The 6,000-nt window shown below is 42.6% G+C and overlaps 1 pseudogene; it reads right to left on the bottom strand.

The window, feature by feature from the left end:
• Positions 1 to 343: 343 nt before the first annotated feature.
• Positions 344 to 819, bottom strand: LOC138168014 (small ribosomal subunit protein eS25 pseudogene; annotated as a pseudogene).
• Between the last annotated feature and the right edge of the window lie 5,181 nt (positions 820 to 6,000).

Here is a 6,000-nt window from a genome sequence, read left to right as displayed (position 1 = left end):
ATCACTGGGGAAAGAAAAAGAACAACATAGTCTTCAATGTGCCTCTGCCTCTATATCACCCTTCTATCTCTCCCTTTCTCCCCATCTCTCTCTCTCTCTCTCTCTCTCTCTCTCTCTCCCTTCTTTCTTTTCTCCTTCCCTCCTCCCTCCCCCACCTCTCCTTGGGCACTACCTGGTTAACTTTCTCCTCTGTATTTCAGCAAAGATCCATATTAATAAACAATGAGATGATTAAGCACATTTTATCACAATTGCCAGCTTGAGAGAGAGTATATAGGACAGCTAGCATGGTGACTAGCTAGGCCCTATTGGATGAGAATATAGATCGTTTTTTTTTTCTTAGTCCAATAAGCTTATTTTTGAAAATCTACATAGAAATGTTGATCCATTTCATGCGTCTTCAGCAGCTAGAGCATCTCCACCCTTGGTGTTCCTGGTATATATCACTTGTGCTCTGTGTTTGGAAACCAGCTTAATCAGACCTTTACTAAGCAGTTCCTGGAGAGCTGCTCAGGCTAGAGAACCCCGGATCTTCAGTCTCTCTGAGACTACTGCAAGGGTGATAAATTTATAGTTGGGGACCTCCTTGCAGAGTTTGTTGTAGGTTGCTTTGTCAAATAGAACCAGATTGTTGAGCTTGTCTTGAACTTTTCTCTTGGACCACTTCTTCTTCATAGCCTTGACCCCAGACTTGCTCATGGGATCTTTGTCCTTCTTGGCCAACTTGCTGGCATCTTTCTTCTTCTTATCATCCTTGGGAGGCATGGTGAGGCTTCAGGTACTCCTGCTGCTGCCACCTCCAAGCTAAGATGTCGGACAAAAAGCGAGAACATAGATTCTTGAGACCTGAGCCATTCCTCATTCTTTATTTGCCATAGCAGTTTACCCTGGGATATTTGCTCTGGGGTTGTCTGATTCCTTTTTCCCTTTTAAAAAAAATGTTTATTTTTAGTTTTCAACATTCACTTCCACAAGATTTTGAGTTTCAAATTTTCTCCCCCTCTATCCCCTGCCCCTACCCAAGATGATGTGGTGATATTGGCTCTATTTATGCATTCATATTAAACACATTTTCACATTAGTCATGATGTAAAGAAGAATTTGAACTAATGGGCAGAACCACAAGAAAGAAAAAACAAAGCAACAAAAGAAAAGGAAAGCAAATAGTTTGCTTCCATCTGCATTCAGATTCCAAACTTCTTTTTCTAGATGTAGGTAGCATTTTCTATGGTGAATCTTTTGGAGTTGTCTTAGACCCTTACATTGCTGAGAAGAGCTAAGTCTTTCAAAGTCAGTCATCATACAATGTGACTGTCACTGTGTACAATGTTCTCCTGGTTTTGCTCATTTCACTCAGCATCAGTTCATGTAAGTCTTTGCAGGTTTTTCTGAAGTCCACTTGCTCATCATTTATTATAGCACAATAGTATTCCATTACATTAATATGCTACAACTTGTTCAACCATTCACCAATTGATGGACATCCCCTTGATTTCCAGCTCTTTGCTGCCATGAAAGGAGCTGCTATAAATAGTTTTACATGTGGGCCCCTTTTCCCATTTTTATGATCTCTTTGGGATACAGACCTAGAAGTGGTATTATTGGGTCAAAAGGCATGCACAGTTTTATAACCCTTTGGGCATAGTTGCAAATTGGTCTCCAGAATGGTAGGATCATTTCACAACTCTACCAACAATGCATTAGAGTTCCAATTTTCCCACATCTTCTCCAGAGTTTACTATTTTCCTGTTTTGTCATGTTAGCCAATCTGATAGGTGGGGCAGGATACCCCAGAGTTGTTTTGATTTGCATTTCTCTAATCAATACTGATTTAGAGCATTTTTTTCATATGATTATAGATAGTTTTAATTTCTTCATCTGAAACCCACCTGTTCATATCCTTTGACCATTTATCAATTGGGGAATGACTTATATTTTATAAATTTGACTCAGTTCTCTATATATTCTAGAAATGAGGTCTTTATCAGAGACACTAGTTGTGAAAAATTTTCCCAGTTCTCTGCTTCCCTCCTAATCTTGGTTGCATTGGCTTTGTCTATGCAAAAACTTTTCAATTTAATGTAATCAAAATTATCCATTTTGTCTTTAATAATGTTCTCTATCTCTTGTTTGGTTGCCTGATTTCTCAATAAGAGAAATAGATTCTCTAATTCTAGAATTGCTAATTATAAAAATAGTTGTGTCTCAAAGTCTTAGGTTTCCTCAACATGTACAAAAAGGAGTCACACACCAATAAAAGGTTTTTAAAATTTGTTTGTTAATTAGCCAGTTCACATTTCACCTCCATCAAGCACAGGCCAAATATAGCCGACATAGTCTTTCCAGAGTACTCTCTCTCTTTAATGTCATTTCCTTGTGATAAGCCCAGTTATGCTATTGCTGCCATATCTGTAACCATGCTGATAGACCCTGTCCTTGCCATCAGCATTCACAGGCTTTCTAGAACCTGTCAGTGTTCATTTTCAATATCAATGCTAGAGGAAAAGACAAAAAACTGAGAGGCAAGGCAGTCAGAGGCCTCCAGTGCAAGCCTATCTGGTTTAAGTCCATGCTTCACATGGGGACTGAGGACCTAGAGGATCCTGTGATACTTCCATTATGCCAGCATGGGGAAATGCTCTTCCTTCCTGCCTGGGTGAGGCAACCTTGCTTTCTAGCTATGGAGCTGTGTAGGGGGCATAGGAAGAAAAGAGGAGAAAGGGGAAGAAAGGAAGAGCATTTCCCCACACTGGCATAATGGAAGTATCACAGGATCCTCCAATAGTGTCTATGGGCTTGCAGGACTTGCAGACTACTGGAGGGCAGTGGCAAGTTAGGCATGTTCTGTTCCTATCCAGAAACACTGGAGAGCTCTGAGAGGCCACAAAAATAAAGACTGGAAGGGGGAAAAAGAAAGGGAAGCGGGGTGGGGTGGAGTAAGTGAGGATGGACTGCAGTCCAGAGTTCAGAGCAGGCACCCACAAAAGATCCTCCCCCTTCCCTTGTCTGCTTTTCCTTTCTGTTTCTGGGTGTGAGATACCTACTCCATTACAATAGAGAGCTAAGGCAACAGAGCCTTGCCCTCTCTTCCTCTGACAAGGAAATATCCCCCCAAAGAGCATCTTCCCCACTCCCACCCTCAAGGTATCATAAGGACTGACAGAGAAAGTGATACAGAAATCTGCACCAGGGAGCAGAAGTTCCTACCATCCTCACAAAATGTGCCCTGGCACTGCTGGGCCTCTCTGGATTTGGGGAAAACATCCCTAACCTGGCCCCAGACCATTCCTTCCAGTGCAGAGGCTGCCTTTGGAATCATCACAGGGTAAGTAACAACCCCATCCTCACAGGGGTCAGCTCCCCATAGACCTCCTCAGTCAGACACACCCTGATCTTTGTCACGGTCATTGACTGTCTCCCTGTATTCACTGACCCCCTGTGTTTCTGTCAGACACCAACACTGCCTATTTCCCCATGTCATAATCATTTGCTTTCCCATGTTTTTGTCCCTGGCACAGCCTTAATCTTCCTACTTAATCCTCCTTCCTTCCTACTCCTTTTCCTCCTTTTCTTCCTCCTCCTGTTTCTCTGCCTCCACATATTAATACTGTTCCTTCTACTCCTCCCTTGTGTCCTCTCCTAAGTGTGATAAATATAGTCCCTTGGGCTCTTTTCTCTTCAGTGATCATTTCTTCCCCTCTTTGAGATGCTATATTAACTCTGGGTGTCAGGGTTTGCTTTTTAGTCACATCTCAAAGTCTGAGAAAGGGATGCTGAAGGCTGAAGAATGAGATTAAAGAAATACTATATTTCTCTACTCTATTTTACCCCCAAACCATTGTCTGATCCTCTCCTCAGTCCTTCCTGCAGTGTCTTCATCATGTCCTCTACTTCAATTCATCATCTCTCCTAATTCTTTCCCTTCCCATTTCCTTTTCTTCCTTTCCTCTCTACCTTATTATCCTCTCTTCTTCTCCCTTCCCCCACTGTTTCAGGGTTCTGTCTTCCTCTCCATCTCTGCCTAAGAGGAGAGCAGCCAATAAATTCTTGAATTATCTTAATGAGAAGTTCATTCAAAATTCATCCACTTCAAAAGGTGGAAAAACCAAAAGGAAGTCTCTTCCATATCAGATCCTCACTGATAGGGAAGAACAGCTTTCTGGGGTGGAAATAGCGGAAACTTTGAAGGGTAGTACCACTCCCTCCACTGTTTGTGATAGAGGAAAGGAAATTCAGGAATCATTTGAAGGCACAACAGGAAACAATTCCAGGGAGAAGAGAAAATGGGGTTTGTAAAGAGACTAATTTATAGTTGCCTTGATTCACAGCAACTAATTCAGCACTATTTTAGAGTTACAAGCCAGGAGTAAAAGCTAGAAGTTACCAAGAGGCAAGGTTAGACTTGATGTCAGGAAAACCTTCCTCATAATTAGGGCTGACCCAAAGTATCTTCCCTTCTATCTCCCCTGGTGTTGCATATAAGACCTTTTAAGTAATTGACATTCAGTGTACATTTGGCGACTTGAACTTGTATGCTCCAACAAGCAGCTAATCCTAGGGGGAGTCTCTTTGTCACTCACTGTTACTCTGGAGAATCACATTGCCTGTTCTCTTCCTTAGACTCAGCAGGATATGATCAATGGCAGCTCTGAGGAAGGCCACTTGCCCAGAGATCATGGTCCCCTGTGCTGTGCTAGGGAGAACTTTGGGGTGAAGGATAGAGACCCTGACCTATAAGTAAAAGAGTATAGGGAACTGCTAGTGGGAAAATTCTGTCTATGCAAATCAGCCACCTAATCTAAGTGAGTTTACCTGGGTCACACTATGGTTCAGAGACAGAACCTCAATTCAAGTCCTTCTGAATCCAAGGCAGGACTTTTATCCCCTAGGCACTATTTTACAACTGCCTCTCAGAAAACTTTTTGTTGCTGCTTGTTTCATAGGTTTAGGGAATTTGTATTTTGAAAACTACTCTCACTGATGCAGCCCAGCAATTCATCTCTTCTATTAGAAAAGGAACCCAATATTCCAGAGACCATCTTTTAGAGACTTTATCCAATGCTGATTTGCAGGGGAACTGCTCTACTTCTCCCCTCTGTCTCACTTCTCTTTTAAGAAGTGCCTTTTGCTTCCTCCTTCACCCATGTTGAATCTGGGCTGAGGACAATGTGAGCCACATTTCCCAGGCTCAGGGCCCTTTTCCCGGTCTTGCTCACATAGGCTCCTCCTGTCTGCCTCCTGTTCTATGCAACAGACATCTTTGTTTCCAAAGCTACCACCCTGACTTCTTTTGTATGTGATTTCCTCTCATGTACATAAAATATGCATACACACACACATACACACTGAGTTCATGTTAGGGAACACAAAGAAATTTGGCCCATTCTGTATGACTTCCCCAGGCTCCAAGTCATGCATTCGTTTGGAACAAGCAGCCCAATGCTGTGACTCAAGATGTCTGTGACTTCCAGTCACAGAGCTACCTTTGTCTGGACGAGGGACTTCCAATAAGTAACTTGTCCTCTTTGGGCTTCAAATTATCTCTTGGAAAAATCTGTATGACAGCTATAGGGGTCCCATAGAGGGGTTAAGAGGGATTGGACTACATGATCTCCAGGGAGACTTCAAGCTCTAAGACTCCACAGTTCTATGGATGCTCCACAAACAAAACCAGAAGGAGGACTCTGGGGCCCTCGTCTAGTACTTCCCATGACAAGAAAGAAGGAAGGAAGGAAAGAAGGAAGGAAGGAAGGAAGGAAGGAAGGAAGACTTATAAAGCACCTACTATGTGCTGGGGTCCGTGCTAAGCTTTCCATGGGACCAAGGTGTTGGAATTGGTGGGAGGCAAAAGGAAAGAAAAGGCATAACAGGAAAAGAAGAAGCCCAGCTGTCAATTTTTCCTTATACTGAGACTCAAAATGAAACTTTGAGATTCAGATTCTCACAGAATGAAACTAATCTACAAACCCTGGCCTAGGAAGACTGGAGCCCCACCAGGAC

Source organism: Petaurus breviceps, unplaced genomic scaffold (assembly GCF_028583685.1).
Source record: "Petaurus breviceps papuanus isolate PSGF00001 unplaced genomic scaffold, PetGlider_PUasm1.0 350, whole genome shotgun sequence".
Lineage (NCBI taxonomy): Eukaryota > Metazoa > Chordata > Mammalia > Diprotodontia > Petauridae > Petaurus > Petaurus breviceps.
The sequence above is the reverse complement of the archived record's forward strand: the minus strand, read 5'-3'. Positions and strand labels throughout refer to the sequence as shown.